The sequence below is a fragment of the Stegodyphus dumicola genome, chromosome X1, assembly GCF_044657685.1.
Source record: "Stegodyphus dumicola isolate Sdum_Otavi_A_Nest chromosome X1, ASM4465768v1".
Classification (NCBI taxonomy): Eukaryota; Metazoa; Arthropoda; class Arachnida; order Araneae; family Eresidae; genus Stegodyphus; species Stegodyphus dumicola.
In genome coordinates, this window is record NC_140780.1 from 164,648,299 (window position 1) to 164,668,440 (window position 20,142).

The 20,142-nt window shown below is 33.4% G+C and overlaps 1 long non-coding RNA gene across 2 annotated transcripts; it reads right to left on the minus strand.

The window, feature by feature from the left end:
* Window positions 1-10,563: 10,563 nt before the first annotated feature.
* Window positions 10,564-18,737, minus strand: LOC146993348 (uncharacterized). 2 transcript variants are annotated; one of them, XR_015038671.1, is made up of 3 exons: window positions 16,788-18,737; window positions 16,026-16,313; window positions 10,564-10,872 (listed from the first exon to the last, which is right to left on the minus strand). It is a non-coding gene; the product is annotated as an uncharacterized LOC146993348 (long non-coding RNA). The 2 variants fall into 2 exon arrangements; XR_015038670.1 differs by lacking the exon at window positions 16,788-18,737 and having other exon boundaries at window positions 16,026-16,781.
* Window positions 18,738-20,142: the final 1,405 nt, after the last annotated feature.

The window sequence follows — 20,142 nt, forward strand, 5'->3', positions numbered from 1 at the left end:
TTTTAAGCGTCCAGGGACACCTTAAGATTTGCCCCACCCTAGCCCACCCTAGCTACGCCACTGCATGAATCAACAATAAAACGCTAACCTCAAAGTCTTACAGCTGATTAACAACTAATTCGTCCCGTCTTTCAGAGCCGTATTTACACTGTCATCAAAATTTAAGGATAATGACAGAAATAAAAGTAGCTGATACTTAATGAAAAATTATTAATAGAAATTTGTACAAAATCATTAGTTAACATAAATTACAATATTTGGCAGTTGATTATTCGCAAAATATTTAAATTAAAACCAAATTGATGGGAAAATTAAGCCCCTCTTGCAGAAAATATTTTTCTTTAATATGGTGTATGGTCACCTAGGGCAAGTTTGCATATCTGACATCTTGATTTCATAGACTTTAGTCTTGTAGAATTGCACGCCAGTGATCTAAAAGTGGACTTGTCAGCTCTTGGAAGGTCCGCGAACGAATTCGGCGTGCTAAGGCATCCCACACATACTCAAGTCGGGTGAGTAAAGTGGTCAATACATTTGAGTGATATCTTCTGTTTACAAGTATTCTTACACCACATATACTCGACGAGGCCAAAAATTTTCACCCATTAGCAAAACTTCTGGGCCAATAGCACTCCTAAACAGTCTAACTTGGGGTTCCAGTAGCTCGTCAACATATCTCCGAGCGGTTACAGAACCTCATTGAAAGATATGCTTGAAAGATTCCAATGCGGCGACTGGTCGTAATTCCTCCCCAAAGCATTAAACCGCGGAAACGGTATATTTCACGGACAAGAGAAGGGAAGTTGTGTGTTCCTTTCTCTTTCCAGATCAACAGACATCTACAATCACTGCTTAGACTATGTCTGGACTTCTCAGTAAACAATACTCGGGATCAGTCGTTTTGGCTTCACTGAACATGACGACGGTACCAGTTTAAACAGGCCCCCTCTGGAAGATGGAGTGAATGGGACACAAACCATTGGTTTTCTTCCATACAGTCCAACCTCCTTAAGCCTTCGTGCAGCAGCAGAACGGCTAATTCGAGTTCCTATGGCAGCATGAAGTTCTAAAACCAAATCCCTTGCAGTTTCTTCGCGCCAACAAGGATATAAAACGCTCTTCTGATGCACTTGTTACTCTTTGTCGCCGTTGACCAAGGCTGTCTGTCAACCGATTCATTGCTTAAAAAGCAGCTCCAGATTCAAATCTTTTTCGACCTCCATACTGACTTCTCTCGATTATACCAATTATTCGCCACTTTTGACCTTCACTTAAATGATGCTTTGAGCCATAACTACTGAATACTGATCGGTCTCAGAAACCATATTCAATTTAAACTTTACAACAGACCGGAATTCCAAGAGGCATCCATTGCGCACCCCATTGTCAGTCACCGAATTTGCATATTTCTGGCGCTGACGTATGCGCGGAAGTGCAATTTTGTGTCCAAATGTATTTAATTAACAGAGGCGTAGCTAAGGTTTTCATCGCCCGGGGACACCTAAAGATTTTGCGCCCCTTTCTGTGTTCCAAGAATGGAAAACATTTCATTCTGAAATGTTTATCATCAATGTGCCGCTCCCTGGATGCTGCGCCCGGGAACGGATGTCCCCCTTGCCCCACCCTAGGTACGCCACTGTTAATTAATGTAAATAATTATAGCATCGGGCATTGGTTGCAACATTAACTTAGTGAGCATATTTTTTCCTCATTACCCTTTAATTTTGATGACCAGTGTATATGGTGCAGCACGAGTTCTGTAAAAAAAGGTCTTAGGGCTTCAAAAGCAAGCAAGCAAATCAGCAGCAAGACGCGTTAGGAGCGTAGTTGTTCATACTTAACGTATTATTTAAGCTATTTTTACAGTTTAAATATTTTCGAACTCAGAATTGAAATATCTACAACTGCACGTAAGAAATTATCTATATAAGAATAAAATGATTTTAAATATTTATAGAAATTTGCAACAATTAATATTTATTTACCTACCACAGAAATGTAATCTTATAAACATATCTGTCCGGCCATGTACTTATAGAAAAATACATGTATGTATTCAGAAATATTCATGAGCATTCACTGATCCATCTATATAATGTAAAAGACATGACAGACCTCCTGACGAATAGGATAGCTTATTTGAATACGGGAAAGCATGCTAGTCCTATCTGCTGAGGGGAAATGAGGACTTTCTAATGAAAACTGGATCAAATTCATGCTGCAGATGTAAAAACTGTGAAAACCTATCATGCAACTAGCGTTCGCATGGGTTCGAACTTGGGTGATACTACCAGTATTCAGTAGTCTTAATCATTCAGCATGTAAAAGTCTCATAAAACCTCCAAAGTGCAGGTGGTAAGAACTGAGCACCTTTGTCGCTTCATCCGAATTTCCAGCCCTCTGTTTTAGTGAAATTCTTAGTAACATGTTTCATCTGATATTATCACTTTATGCCTCTTGTTTTCACAAAAGAGTCAAATTAGTCCATAACAATTTAGAATCAGCCATAAAATAAGTTTTAGAAGCTAGAAGTCATTTCTGACCAATCATCCAAGATGGAAGTTTTAATGTGGTTTTGCATGTGATTCTCATGGACTATCTTATAAGACCTACAAAAAGCTTCCGAAATCTGTATTTATCTATCCTAAACTGCTCAGGTAGTTGAACTGCATCAGCATCACGTGATTGTGTGACACAGCAAGTCGCTTTTCAAAAGGTAGAACGGACCAGTCTAAGAATTTTGTACCGTTTTACACGTATCCTAACTACCTCTTCGCCTACTCCCTTTCTCTCATTGTTCATCGCCTTTGCTTTCCATTTCATAGTGGTGCAGTTTCCACACACAGATCGTATTTTATTCTCGAGTGTCAAGATGTAGAAACATCTTTTTACTCGACTCCCCGAGATGAGATAGTTCTCCAGATCCTTTTGACATCCTCACCGTCCCTCTCTGTCTTCTGACATCTCGCGAAGACGGTACTACTCACGTATAAGAACTATTTGGAAAATAAATGGATTTTATTCATTTTAAATTCCCGAATTTTTTAATTTACTATATTCTGTATTGTTGCTGAGGCGGGCTCCACGGGTACACTACTTATCAATTCTTGCAGAACTGGACAAGCTGACTGCCATTGTGCATTTCGATGTCCGACGGAAAACGCTTTCCTTCTGGAACATCTATGTGTTTGGCTCACTACTGTCTTCAACCTGTACAGACTGATATTATATATCTAGTATCGATTTTATCTGCCTTCTAATGGACTCATAGATAATATCAACCGAAAACGCTTAAGATAGCACTTATCTGCATCATTCGTTCTAACCGATGATTTTAATGACGAGAATCCTCTTTAAGGAAGTAAGGATTAAAACTTAAATATGTAAACAGAGCAACTAAGTATATCACTGCGTATGCCTCCTTAACGATAGATAGCAAACTCGTGTCTACGAACTTAAAAGGTATTAAAAGGCTACTTCACAGCACTGATCTGGTAATATGTACGCCATTACATCTATCACTTTATCCATTTAGAATCTAGAACGACCCATTTAATCAGGGGCGTAGCTAGAGGGGGGCATCTGTCCCCGGGCGCAGAATCCAAGGGACGCCAAACTGATGTTACGACATTTTAGAATTAAATGTTTTCCATCCTTGGCAAGCAGTAGGGGGCGCGAAATCTTCAGTTGTCCCTGGGCGCTGAAAACCCTAGATACGACTCTGCATTTAATACTGAATATTTCCCAATATTTGCGTCTTTTAAAGGAATATGCGTGTCGGACTTCCATCTCTAGCTTTTCTTACGAATGAAAAAGTAAGGTGTGTAAAAATAGATGATACTGTGGAGACCGTTACTGATCTGTTGTCCAGGCTTTCAGAAACCACAAATCTGTATTCCTACGTCATCAGACAGACTTCCTAGATACATATCTAAAATCATAACAGAACCATAGAAAGAGAAGTTTAGTTAAGACTTATGACAAACCCTAGTCCGAGAATATTGGCAATTCCATGCTGAAGCATTCGTTGACTGAGTCTTTTATTAGTTTCCCTTCTTACTCTTTGTAATAGAGGTTGTAGCAGGGCATTTAATGTTTGGCATAGAGAAATCCGAAAAGCAAAACTTAGAAAAGCCAGAATTGCGAATCACCTACGCAAACTTCTGGGGGAGGATGGCATACTGCAGCCTTGATCATTAGTTAGAAGAAAATGATAATACCTTTCCTAATCACAATGGTTTTCTAGAAAAGGAGATCAATACTGATAATGTACTTCTGTTCAGAGCTATATGTTCTGCTTTTTTTAAGAGGAATCACTTGATGTCAATATTTTTGTGACAAAGAAAAAAGTGTATGACTTGGAGTTCTCTAAGATCTGTTCATTGTTGTTTGCAGAGACCTTCCAATTTTTAAACAAAAATTTCTCGAAGGACTGGCTGTTTCTCATAAAAACTGATACTTTGTTGTTTTAAGTCATTAACTCTTTCCAAAAATTTCGGAGTGTTATGTTATGTCATAACACATAGCTTATTAAATTATCTGCAGTCTCCGACACCAGTAACTTTTTGGCTGACTGCCAATAACCATCAATAGTTTTGATGGGCACTGCTGTTCTTTAGTTTAGTTTTAAAATCTGTTCAGGCTTTTTTCCACTGTCTTACACTGGTAAGCTAGTTAGGCGGTCATCTCCACTGGCTGCCAATTCATAGGTCAGTAGTGATTTTAATGGGTTATGTTATGTTAGGGCGCAGCCCGGTCCACCTTGCAAAACAAAGTTTGCCTTATGACCCTATACGGGCTACGCCAGTACAAAAATCACCACACAACTATACAACACACGAATCACACACTGATAATGGCTTCTTTATTGTTGTTAATAATCTTCATAATCTTATGCGCTATTCCTCTTGCCTTAAGTAAACCATTTTTCATAAAATCTATGTTCGCTCCATCAATGCATCTGGTTAACGTAACATTCTGTAATAAAGTGGACATTGTCTCCTACTTTTGTACATACTTTACATAAATCATTATCTTGAACATGGAATCTTTTCAGATAAAAGGGAAATCTCCCATGACCTGTAAGTAACTGATTCAAGTCAATGTCATTGTTAATATTCATATTTTCTTTAGGAACAAAAATCTTCATGAACATATTATTTTAAGCACAGTTTTCCCATTGAGTCCGCCGTTTATCTACAATATCACACTTCATAATGTTAATGCATCTTCTCCTGGAGGCTTGTACATCGACAGTTTCAATATCATTACTCATTGTTGCCTCTTTTGCTAAGACTATAGAGACATTAGGATTTTTTGGAAGCCAGAGAGATGAAAAATTAGCAACCGCCTTCGCCGGGAATCGAACCACGGACCTCTGGAATACCGGCTCAGTGTGCAGAACCACTACACCACGAAGGCACGCTGGGCGAGTGGGAGAAATACCTTAGACATCCGCCCTCTCATTGCCCAAACAACCAGTATGGGCTTTAACCCAATTAAAATTCAATTGATGCCATACCTCCAATTGTACCACCAAATTTTTAATAATTTGAATATTTAAATTTTGCTGCTCGGGGTCAGAAAGTGCTTGAAGAACTGACATACAATCAGAATGTATTGTAATTATTTGTGATTCATTCAGATTTCTTACAAGCCACTCCAAGGCTTTTTGTATAGCAATCAGTTCGGCTTGATACACCGAATTATATTTTTCTAATTTAAACTTTGCATGTTTAATCTCCAGTCCACGATAGAACACTACAAATGCTAAGCCAATTTTTCCCTCCAACCCCGAGCCATCCGTATAGACATCAATATCATTAAATACAGGAATGTATCTATTAAAAGTAATTGATCTTCTTTCCCTTGGATGTAAAAGATGACAATTAAAAATATAAAAAGCAGTGTTAAAAACAATATCATCTGTATATGTATAAAAGTCAATCTTACTTGATCTCAATAAAAACTTTTTATAATAAAAGTCATAGGACAACGAGATGGGCGGAATGCCCGCAAGTATATTAGCAATTTCCGTAGGAGCAGTTCTAAAACGTCTTGTGATTGCCAGCAGCCAGCCTCTCTGGATAGATAATGTGTGTGTGTGATTATGGCAAAGCCTCGAGGGCTATCTGCCTAAGGGGAGGGATGCCTTCGTGGAGGACTTTCTAAGGGAAACTGGCTCGTATACACGTTACACATGGGGAAAACCACGAAAACGCCCATGCAGCCAGCCCGTTCGCGGGATTCGAACCTCGGACCGAACTACCAGTGTTCAGCGACTTTACCGCTCGGCCGCTGGTGGGCCCTCTCTGGATAGAATTCAATTTGTTCCTTAGTCTCAGCAACTCCGCTGCCCTAGAACCCCAAGCTCCAACACCATACATTATAATAGGAGCAATAACACATTCATAAATTTGTTTCATAGTCCTATTCTTAATAGCTAAAATCTCACCAGAGAAGGATCTCTTATAAAATTGATCTTCATGGGTACAAGTATTCTTGGATTTTATTTAAGAAAGTATGTAAATTTACTGCAATATCACATATCAGTGATCTTTACTTGTAGGTTTCTGGCGATCAACAGCATTGGCAGGCATCTATGTTCTTCAATATAATTATTATTAAAAATGCTATCTAAATTTAGTACACTACTCTGTACTAGTGAATCTGTTAACAAGTGACAACCAAGCTTTAACTTTTTTGATTGAATGTTATAAATTATGTACGGGCTATCTGCTTAGTTGGAGGGATATCTTTCTCAGGGAAACAGCCTCACATTACCTGAAGATTTGGAACATCTATTCAGACTATGTGGTTTGCTTTTACCAATCACTCCACCTAAGTTAAAAAAGTTCTCTTTGATTTAAAAATGTTTTGGAAATCTGATCATCCAGTGCTTAGTAACTATCATTCTCGGTACTAAATGCATCCATTCCTCACTCCTACCTTTGGATTTCGCGTCCAAAAGGTAACACAACTATTCTTATGCCTGAATAGGTCTAGAAATACCCCTCTGCACATATGAAACTTTATTAATTATTATCTGAATTATTTCAGAATTTTATTAAAGATAACAGTGATGTTATTAACTGCAGCATTTTTATGAATCCAGAGAATATAATAGTTATATTCCAGTCCATACAAATGTTTCTAGGTTCCCTAATCACATCGGTTTGGCTGTTATGTATAATAGAACACAACTTTAAATAGCTTATATGGCATTGAACCTATGATAACGTTTTTGAAAAGTACAAAATCTTTTTTATAGATATATTAAGTTTGTGAAGAAGCCACGTTTAATTTTTATACTTCCATAAACAAAGCAACATGGTTTAACATAGCAAAATCTAAAATTTTTCTGTAGTTTTTTTCAACAGTTCACAACAATTTATTTTATATGTACTAGTAGTATTTTAAAACTGTACTTGGATGTATTCTTGTCTTTACTTATCAGTTTAGATAATCTGGAAAATGTTTGGTATATATTTGATACTGTACAAATGTTTCTAGGTTCCCTAATCACATCGGTTTGGCTGTTATGTATAATAGAACACAACTTTAAATAGCTTATATGGCATTGAACCTATGATAACGTTTTTGAAAAGTACAAAATCTTTTTTATAGATATATTAAGTTTGTGAAGAAGCCATGTTTAATTTTTATACTTCCATAAACAAAGCAACGTGGTTTAACATAGCAAAATCTAAAATTTTTCTGTAGTTTTTTCCAACAGTTCACAACAATTTTGTTTTATATGTACTAGTAGTATTTTAAAACTGTACTTGGATGTATTCTTGTCTTTACTTATCAGTTTAGATAATCTGGAAAATGTTTGGTATATATTTGATACTGTATACTGCATTTAAATTTGCACCAATAAAACCAATTCTTATTTTTATGTTTCGTTCATACCTTGCAAAGTTCATAGGATGTTTCATGTTTCGTAGGTGTAATCTTTGGCATGAAAATACAAAGTTATATCTTGAACAGATCAATCACTTCCACATACACAAATGATATACCATAACACAAAATATTCTGGTGAATTCCTATCTGAAATAATCTAAATTTTTATGTCATGTTTCTCAGTATAAATCATACACACCAATACAGAACAGTATCTCGTTTCTAAAAAATATTTTTTTGGTTCCTTACGTATTCATTTATGAAGCCTCTCATTTTCTAAAAATGCAGATTTTATTCCATATACTTCTGACACTGATGTTTTTAATCAGTAACAGTGCTTAACTAGACCCAATTTTTAGAATTGCTTGTTGTTTGTAGGCCTTTTACACCCCTATTTTGCATATCACAATATTAGTTACTGTTATAATCAGTCACATTTATTCACACTGTTGGATAAAAACAGCACAGTTCAACATTGATGAAATAATTAACACTTAAATTCCAAGAATCATTCCTAATATACTATGATACAAATAATTTAAGAGATTTATGAATGTGTTAGAATTGTTAAGTTTTACGTTTAATGAAAACATTAGGAAACGTGTACATAGAATTGCAAAGTAACTCAAAGAAGAGGTACTTTGCATTTCTACGTACTTTAAATGGTTGCTACAGAATATTACAAGTTCGAATTTAACTGCCCACTTTTGCCCAATTCATGCACTATAAAACCTCATTATTTTGGTTTAGTAGATTAATAATTAGATATCAGATTTTGGATACAGATTAGCATTAAGTTTTATTTTCTCAGGCATATAGCATCCAAGAATAGAAATGATAATTAATTAATTTAACACTTCAAAATATACTCATGTGCATGAAAATAATTGTAACTGATGCAAAATGGGAGAAAACATGGCCTTTTGTAAAAGCAGTGTTTGTTCTTTAGTTATGAATGTTTAAATCAAATCTGGATTTTATGTATATGCTTAGAGCAAATATTCTCTTATTTTTAATGTGTCAAACAATTTATGGATATTGGAGTTCTGCAAAAAATTCAATTCTTTAAAACCATCGATGCAAATGATAAACAAAGAAATTTCAGCAAGTGCTTTTGTAATGACAGGAAATAATAATAGGCATTATCTAACTATTAAGTAATGATAAGACTTATTCTAGAATTAAAATTACAAGATATTTAATTCCCTGAATGCTTTAGATAAATCTGGCTAAACTCTTCTGTGTGAAAGACCGCAAGCCCTTTGCCTGACACATAAATTTTTATGCCTCCTTATTTTGCAATAGTTAAAAATTAAAAAAATGGGCTGTAACTTCAGCACTCATTTTCCATAACTATTACAAGACCAGTATATTCATCTTTTTGATTAGCAGCAAGTTCACTCGTACTTCTTTGTTTCTGAATGTTGAAAATTAAAATATCTAATTATTGGGAGCAGGACCTTTTCTGTTATTGGAATGTGTGAAAGTTTAATTTGTATATGGCTTTGCGTACTGAAACTTACAAATATGCAAGTACTCTTATTAACCAGGAAACAAGTGTCCACATTTTTAAGTGACTATAATGTTTTTTAATCTTAATGAAAATCAATTGATATCATGGATGATGAAATAAAGAATGAAAATATGTTTTATTTAAGAAGGGATAATGTATTATTCATGTCTTGTAAGAAACAATACTTATATTATACAGTCAAAAGTCGTTAATCCGGACTCGTCGGGACTTCGGCGACACCGGATTATAGATCATCAGTTTAAATCTGGTAAGATGGCATGCAGAAATTATAAAATTAAAAATATGAAACCGTAATTTATGAAATAAAGAGCAATTATGATCTAAAGGGTATCAAAATTTACAAAAAAAAAAAAAAAAAAAAAAAAAAAAAAAAAAAAAAAAAAGGCTTAATATTTATTTGTTTACTTTATTAAACATTTCTTTCAATGTAAGTTGTTTAAGTTGCTTCGTTTTATGTGATAATACTTTCTCTTTAATTCTATAAACAGACATAATTTCTTGTTCAGTTACAAAGTCCCGTTAATTGCTGTGCCGAGAACATCGACTAACTTGTCAATCGAAATTTTTTCGTTTTCACTAACCTCTCTGTCACATTCTTCATGTCTTTATCCATTTTTTGCAGCAATTCCACTTTTTGTTTGTTGGACATCGAAACATACTTTCGTTTTGTAGATCCTTTGCAAGTTCCAGCATCGGAAATTCTATTTGACATAATCGAAAGTTCAAGTTTACTTTTATAAAATTGCTCTTACAGTCTGCAAAAAATAATACGCGGGATCCAATTCGAAGATTAAGGAACAACGCAATCATTAACATTAACTGAAATAGATAATTAGATAATTTTAGCTTACACCGTCCGTTATACATTAAACGCGCAGGCGAAAACGTATTCTGCACTTGCGCACACGCATATGCGCAGTAGTCAAGGTCTTACGCGCACGCGTAAAACGCCTGTGCCAACGCGGCACATGCGCAGAAAGTTTTTAGCTTTGAGGTCTGGATTATAGATCATTCCGGATTATGGGTGTCCGAATTAACGACTTTTGACTGTATTATGCTTCACAGATGACTAATTCATAATATGTGGAGCAATTTTCAGTAAAAAATAATTCAAAAATGGAGAATTTTTTCCGACTTTATTCAGAATACATAATTATTTTACATAGCTTTTATTCATCTTTTATTTCTGAAAATAAAGACATATCAGATAAAAATTCCTTGAATAGAGTATAAATATTATTATTCAACCATATTATTTCAAAATTTATGAGTACTAGTTTCAGTTTCAGAAAATTCTGCTGGCAGAGCTTGCTCTTGACTCTTTATACACATACCAGATATCCATCGTTTACTGAATAAAGAAGACTAAATTCAATTGTGAAACACGAGATCACTGAAAACAATGCACCATTCATTTTGCAAACATAAACCTGAAATATTAAAAATGATCAGATATGTTATGAGATTAATTATGAACAGAAAAATTTTCAGTACTTACATATTACCCCATTGGCCATGAAAATTGGTACAGACCCACCAATCATTCCTGAGGAAATCCTTCACAGTCAATGGGATAAAGTACAAATTTTCTGATTCCTCTTTAAAAAAAAGAGAAAATTTTGGCATGTAGGTCCCCGAGAATGCATTGTTAACATAAAATGAACTATTCTCTATTATCCACAATTGGGGGTATCACCCTGGCCAAAAGGGCTCATTGTTGCCTACTTTAACAATTTTCTTTTATACTATTATTATACTACCAAGTTACATACAAACATAAGCATTTTTATTTGTTTATTAGCCATATAACATTACAAAATAAAGCAAACTCAAAAAAAAAAAAAAAAAAAAAAAAAAAATTCTTTTATAGAAACTGTATGGCAGCAGATGAACTGCAAAATATTTGTCCACTATACTTTATATTTCTCAAGCATTACCAAAGGAATGGAATGCTGTCCTGAAAAACATTTCTTATTTTTAATTTCTTTAAATATATCAATCACTTAAAATTATATGCTCATATATCATTTTCCGGAATTCAGTTATAATAACTGGCATATTTAAACTTTGATTTTTAATCCTCTGATAAGCATAGTAACATACTAAAACACAGCAGCTCATATTATCAGTTTGAAAAATATGCAAAGGATAAATTATTTTCCATTTAGTGCTAGTAGCAAATATTTTAGCTAAAACCTTACACCATGTATGAATTAAAATTTGATACTCTTGCACACATGATTTATTTTGTGGATCATAAAATTCAAATATCATATCTGGAATATTTACTACTATTAATATCCAATGACAATTTAAATTTGCAGGGATAAAAAATAATTTTGCTGATTTTAATCTTGTTAATAACAGATCTTTAATACAGGAATTTGCTTTAGGTATTTGTAAATTAGACTTAACAAAGGCAAAATTTTCATAACTGTTTAATATTTTAAACAAAAAAGCATCAATTATAGATTTATTTTGATCAATTCTGGTTAAATCACACAGATATTGATCATTGTTATTTAAATCAAATGCTATGGCTTTAAATTTAATTTTCTTTTCCACACATTCATTTATTTCTGGGTCATCTACACTATCATTAAAATCTTCGATTCTTGTTCTGCTGATGTTTCTGTAATTTTCTTTTTTTAGAAGTTTTAAACAATTGTGGGTTAAGTTTTTGATTTGGTGAAATCGGACACGATGCACTTGAAACTCTTCTTGAATTTTCATTCGAGTTTAAAATTCCCCTACATTCTGAAACTAATGAATTTAATGTTATATGAACTCACTTTAACATGACATTTTGGACTTTTCGTTGTCTTATTAATCACAGTAATTCTTCTACAAACTTTTCACATGGATTTACTCTCTGTTCAATACTTTGTGGAATGTAATGATTAACAGAATACACATTTATTGCTTTCATATTTCCATTGAATTTCTGATTCGATTTAAGATTAATCTCTGAGGGATTAAACATACAATCATTTTGTCTATTAAGAAATGAATGCACTTTATGTATATGTTTGCACAGCAATTTATCTAAGCAATTGCCATGATACAAGTGACTACACAATGAGACACAATACTTAAGGGCATCTATAAAAGCAAAAATTCTGACACGGACAAATTTCAAAAAGATGCTGCACAATATATATTTTATTTTTTGCCTGGGAGCAAACAGTCCAAGAATTATCAGAGCATTTATTTACATCACTGTCCCTAATTTTTAGTCCTCTCTGATGCCTACTTAAACAAAAAATGGAATTTCTGGGAGATACATTAGTGTATAATTTATAGGTATGCTTTAAATATTTATCTTTCTCAATTGTCAGAAGTGTAGAAATTAAAATATCTAATCGTCTATTATGTCTCCGCTTAAAATAAACAGTTTTCAACTGATTGTGAAAAGATTCACAGTACATGTTAGTATCAGTAAATGCATATGGAAAGTTCCGATAACATAAAGCCCATTCTTCTAATCTATTTTTATAATTTTCAGAAAAGTATTCAATAAAATCTCTACTTTTCCTAGAATAGTCATTCAAAAACTTCCTTATTTGATCATGAAAAGTGATCTGGTTTCTTTTATGTAATATTTTTGTTAATTCTCCTAGCATTTTTTGTCGTACTTCCTTATCTACCACTTTAGAATTAAGTTGTCAGAACCAACTTTGGCGTACGTGCCACGAACATAAAAGATGCTTAACATTTTGGCCAAAAACCTTTGAAAATGCAGGATATGTAACTTTGTCATCATCTGTCATTACGCAGTTTACATATAAATTTGGTACACGACACTTTAAACTATTAAATAAACAATAAAGAGTGCCAGCATATAGAAAATTAGTAATAAAATGAGCAACTGGATAGCCACAACCAAATTCATCAGGTACTATAAGATTAAGAAGGTAAAAATCATACTGGTTAGTCTTATGCGGAGAATCGATACATAGAATCTCTGTACAACCTTTTATCCTCATTTCTTTCTGTTCACGTGTCTGAAGACCAAAAGCAAACGATACTTTACGATTTGGAAGATTATCTAGATCAGTTGGACCGTACAAAGTTGAATTATTCTGAGGCTTATAATATATATTATAATAACACAGGATTGTATGCTTCACATTTTAAAGTTTCAATGATTGAATTAATAGAAACTGCATCACTACTTGGACGCAATGAATTGTTTAAATATCTAGAATAAGCACAAATAGCTTTACGGGAGACAAAGCTTTCCTTTACAGGGAATTTATTTCTATTCTCGTGATTTCCTGATCCATCTTGTAAGATATCCCTATTTTTTGTGGAGGCACAGACAAATGTAAATTTGCTTTTATCAAACATCGCGTACTTTGTTTCAATGGCTGATATTTACAATTTTCCAACTTTTGCTCATGATTATGTTTAGGAAAGTAAAAAACAGAGATTTTATTCATTTCTTCACACGCCCACATTCTGACTGGACAGCATAAATTTTTTGAAATTGTAAATTTTTTATTTTTCCGACTAGTATTTTTTCAAAATCAGAATAACCTTGCGTGGTAAACTGACAACAATAATAATGATAAGTTTTAGAATTTTTCGTTACTTTAGAAAACTTCCTGAATGAAGTAAATGTCGAGGTTCCTTCCAGTTCTATCCAGTCTTGAAAATAACTCATTGTTTCAAATGAATATTCTTTTGAGTTATTTAAATTATGTTCATCTGCTAAATGCTTATTAAAATTTAAAACATATGTAAAAGACTTATGGCAATCAGGTATGAAGCATACATACAATTTATTAAGTTTTGTGCAAAATTTCTTATGATTAAAAAATGATAATTTGCAAGGATAACAGTTATCACAATTTAGACATTTCTGAGGGTAAACAGATGAAAAATTTTGTTTTAAATCAGGTACTTGTTTATTTGAACTTTTTTTTTTTTTTTTTTTTTTGTGTTTATAAAATGAATTTTTCGATTTATACGTTTTCAAGCATATTTCACATTTATGAAGATAAGCCATTTCTATTTTGTCATTAATATATTCTTTGGTTTCTAATGTTTTAACACTCGATACATTATCAATGTTTATAGCAATATTACTTTGAGGAGAAGTTAATGAAAGTTTAAAATTTTCAGTTTTTCTTTGCAATTTTTTTTATGATTATTAAAAGAATTTTTAGTTTTATAGTTTTTTTTACAAACATCACATTTTCTAGGGTAAAGCGATGGTGCATTACAGTCAATTTCGGACCCCCCCCTCCAGTCAGAATAGGACACATAGACTTATTTTCCCTCTCTTGACAATTAATTTCACTGCTTTCTACGTGATCTTTTAGTAAACAAAATTTATTAAAGTGAAAGAAACTTAGGCCAGAACTACAAGAAGCGCTTCCTCTGGTCATAGAAATGTTCTTTTCCTGCAAAGCATAACTAGAGGCAGAGTAAAAGTCATCTTTTGTTGTACACAAATTTAGGTTGTGAAATATAAAAATTTGTTGAATGATTTTTTAAAATCCCTTTGCCACTAACAGAAGAACAATACAATGGATAACAATCACTGAAAGAAACAGCACTTGCCTGCTGTACACTACAACCAGCAGCAGCGACTGCATTTTTTAGTGATGATCCCGTGTAGGCCATTACACTTTCTAGGCGCAAAACAGCTGAAGCAGCATTCTTCAGATGCAAATCGCCACTAACAGTCAAATCCTTTCTTGGACACACACCATCACCAAAAGCACGAATTGGATTCTTCTGAAAGCTAGCAATTGGGACAGTAGTGTTCGTAGAAGAATTAACAGTGGAACTAGCACTGCTCCTCAGAAAACGGCCAGAACCACGGACTGCAACACGTCTGGAGTAGTCAACATCAACAAGGGTGTCATTTCTACGACAGGGGCTGGGAGTGACGTTATTCCTTGAATGCAAACCAAAAGCAGCTTCTTCGGATGATCGCCAGTACTATGGACACCAACAACGGGAATGACAACATTCTTAGGGCATGGGACAGGGGTAGCAATGTTCCTTGGATGCAAATCAGAACCAGAGCAAGGGATGGCAGCATTCCTGGGATATGAACCAAAACCATGGACAGAAACATACTTAAAATGAGAGCCAACACTACGTATGGCAACATTTCTAGAATGACATCTAGGTTTAGTCTCATTCCTCACATGCAAACCAGAATCAGTTCTACAGAGTGATCCACCACCATGCAATCAGACCGAGAGCTAGCATCTGGGTTGGCAACGTTTTTAGGATGTGAGCCAGGGGTGGTATCATTTTGCAGATGCAAACTAGAACCATCTGTGGGGTTAACAGCTTTCCTTGAATGAAAGTCACCACCATGGACAACACATTTAAAACGCGATCCAGCACCAGGAATAGCAACACTCTTCAGTCAAGAGCCAGAAGCAGCTTTAGCAGCATTTCTCAAATCAGAATTAGCCTTCTTAGTAGCATCTACAGCACAACCATGCTTCAAAACAGTTGAATAAAGAGGATAAGAAGGGCTTGCAGAAACAAAAGAATCACTCAGCGGTGGAAAATCCAATGCAGTAAATGAAACACAAGACAATACAAAATGACTTACCTTTGCAGAAACTGGCTTTGAAGTCATAACAGTCTTGATATTATCCAGGAAAACTGCCACAAGTTTCTTGTTCCCCAGACGGTTTAGGTGTAATCCATCCCTAGCCAATAACCTAGCTCCAAATTGATGAGACAACCTGCAAACAAAAAAAAGCTTCTCGATTTTGGCAGTAATTTTCAAGTTGAGAATTAATTTCTACAACTTTTCTACTAATTACCTGTAAACGGTTCAAAGCTGCTACTCGCTGATTTAAAGTTGTGAAAAAATCTTCATCATATGGTAGGATATCTGAAATGATAACATTGATATTTGGGTTCAAAGTTTAATATCCCTAGAGAGGCAATCGTACTTTTTAAGAATAACTTCAACATTGTCATTCGAATTGTTGGTACCAACATGTACCAAAATCAAATGGTATCGATTGTCCAAAAAGGATTTAACCTTTCTATCATTGCACCAGGAAAAGAATGTAAATCTACTTCATAATTCAGAAGATTCGCAGGTAAATATTTAACCATTGAATCTCCAGTTATAAGCAATTTCATCTTTTTTGGTTGCATATCGGCAAAACAAACACAACTACAAATCGAAACACAGATCAATAATTTGGTAATATATACTGTAAATAAAATGCAACTATAAATTAAATGAAAATCAAATCAAACACTAATCATAAATATAACAAAATACAAATAATTATTAATAGAAAAAAAAAGTAAATAGCTCAAGTAATGCGAGAAAAATGGCGCAAAAAATACACACCTCACTCCCGCTAATATTAACACGTAAATTAAATTCGCGCCAATTCTTCAGCTTGCGGAAAAAAAAAATAACGCCAAATGCTCGCCAAGCTTTGTTGCCAACAGATATATCAAAGGTACATATCCGGTGATGACGTAGAACACACTTCCGGGTTCCGATTTGCGGAATTTTGTAAAACTCATAAGCAAAATGTACACTGCTAGGACAACGGCTTGAATTTGGCCATTGACAGTCCAGATGAGGGTTCCATTAACTCCGCCCACATGAGTGACGTCATATTTCTGACGTTTGTTTACATTCTACTGTTCGGAAGTTACGAAGTGCGTTTTTTGAATGTACATTTAGTTTTTCGGAATAAAAGTGTATATATATGCGTATATATCTGTATATAACGATTTAATGTTTGTTTCGGAATATTAAGGATTATTCTACTGTTCCAATACAAAATTAGATCTAGTCAGATAGAAGTAACTGATGGCTGGAAGATACTATATGTAAAGTGTGATTTACAAATTATTCTGCATATTGATAATCAGAAACTTTTAAGTGACAGTGACTTAAATCATCTACTATATAAAATGTACCTGCGGGAATTAAACAAAGTGAAGTTAATATTAAGTTAGTGAATCCAAGTGCTATTTTGTGTCAGTAATTAATGCAGTAAATATTTTGAATCAAAATGCCACCAGTAACTATTGCAGTGAATTGACATAGTGTGTGTCAAGAAATCCTTAAAATACATTTCATATATATCTATCTGAATATTTACAACATTAATTGTGCTTTGATTAAGAAATCAATATGCTTTCTTAGAAATAAACCTCATTTCATTATTAGAACGTAAAGAGTATAAAAGATGAAAAAGTGTGTCCACTCTAATGAACATATTGGAATGTAATTTAGCTGTGAAACTACTGAAGTTAAATGATGAACATGTTATTTAATAAGAACTGAATATATTTAAGATATGCTACCAGCTCTGATATTTCAAGACTGTTGGATATGCTTATCTATGAAGATTAAATTACTATTAACTGACAAATTATGGTTCTGGTAAAGCATATATCATATTTGGAATCGTAGAAAGGAAGTTCATTGTTTTTCTGAAATGTAAAAAAAATAATACTGAATAACTGTAAGTGCTTAGTGTAATAGACCTATTTAAATCTAATTTAGCTATAAAACTGCAAATGCTAAATGATGCTGAACAAAATTTAGCAAGAACTGAATTTAGTAAGATATGTTACCAGTAATGATATTTCAAGACTATTGAAAATGCCTAACAATGAGGTATCATTACCTGTTTGTTCTAAGGTGTAACGCTGAATTGAATAAGTATAGTTTTATTTCCAGGAAACATACCTTCAAGTGAATTGCTTGAATTAATCAAATTCAATTAAAAAAAACCACTATTAACTGACATTATAGTTCTGATAAAGCATATATAATATTTGGAATTTTCATTGTTCAGTATGCATTCTCAGAAAGGAAGTTCATTGTTTTGTTGAAATGTTAAGAAAATAATAGTGAATAACTGTAAGTGCTTAGTTAATAGACCTACTGAAATCTAATTTAGTTATAAAACTGCAAATGCCAAATGATGCTTAACATAATTTAACAAGAACTGAATTTAGAAAGATATTTTACCAGTTATGCTATTTCAAGACTATCGGAAATGTCTAACAATGAGGTATCATTACGTGTTCTAAGGTGTAATGTTGAATTGAATCCAATAAGTATACTTTTATTTCCTGGAAACATACCTTCAAGTGAATTGTGTGAATGTGTGTTTATAGTTCTTTACATCTAGTTAAATACAGTGAAACTTACATAAGCCAAAACTGAATGGATTAAAAAAAATAACTTAAAGTTGTATTTCAAATTTTACATTTTGTCGTATTAAAGACTGATTACCTGGGTTTCCACTGATGGTTGGACTTGATAAAATATGTCTTGAACAGGCAATTTTTTTTTTTTCTTTTGAGAAAAAGAATTTTATATTGATTTTCTTATATTAGTATGTATTTTTAACTGTGAAGTTTGTGCATTTAAAAATTGCCAGTTTCCTTTAGAAAGTCCTCCTCAAAGGCATCCCTTCCCACAGGCAGATAGACCTAGTGTACTTTGCCATACTAAACTAAAATGAAACCCAAACCACTCGTGGATACATACATTACATGTCTGAATCCTGTCCCGAGAACAGAAAAGTACCGGTTAAAATTGGGCTTTTAAAGATATGTGAAAAGAGTTTTGAATTAAAATCCAGACTATAATTTCATTATCTTGTAATAAATACATTGGACTTAAGATTGCACTGCAACTATTTAATATAAGTTCCACTAAGCTGTCAATAATGCTTTACATTAAGTACTGAAAATCAAGATCAGAATGTTATGAATTAGTATTATTGTTCACATAAGTGCTTCACATTTAGAAGTCCATTCTATTATCAATAATTTAATATCCATTCTTAATAAATAAGAACAATATGATACTAATTATTACATTTATTCATTTACAAGTTCTATGAATTGCAATAATTTCCTTTTCCAATATCTTCTTTTACAAAATACTTTCAGTCTATAATTCCTTTTTTAAATGTTATTTTCTCTTCATCATAAGTAAAATATATGCACACATTATTGATGAAAAATTATTTAATTAAAATGTTCAAAGTATATGTTACAAAAAACAAACATATTGACGTCTATAATACATTTATTAAAACTTATTTATTTACTACACTGAAATAATCAAATTCTCAGATTAATAGATAGAGTTTGAAAAGCAGAGGTCTAAGAAAGCGTGTAACATTTATTTTACATAAGAATGACTGTATATATGTTACGGTGAAACACCGAAATCTGGAGAATGTCGACATTCGCCGGTGAATGTCAACATTCACATAGTCGCTTGGTGTATGTCCGAAATATTTTCCAAATACTTTTATTTCTGACTTACACCGGTAAATGTCGACATTCACCATGTGCCAATGGTGAATGTTGAACATATAAGAATATTATATCTTCTCTGTAATTCAGTCTCAAAAAAACACACTTGAGACTTAAAATAAGAACATAAGAACTTAAAACACACAGTACATTCAAAATGAGAAAGGAAAATAATAGAAGTTAAAAACTTAATAAATTATGTGATTCCAATCTTATTTATTGCAACAACATAAACTATTATTACTCTTTGAATTGCACAAGAGGCCCTTGCTTTTACAACTGCATTTATTTGTGGAACACTTCCTTTTGCAATGACAGCGTGTACATATACTCCTCTCTTTTCGACCTACACCAGAGCATATCTGTGATTGTCGACATACACTGGTGAGGATCCGAATGTACAA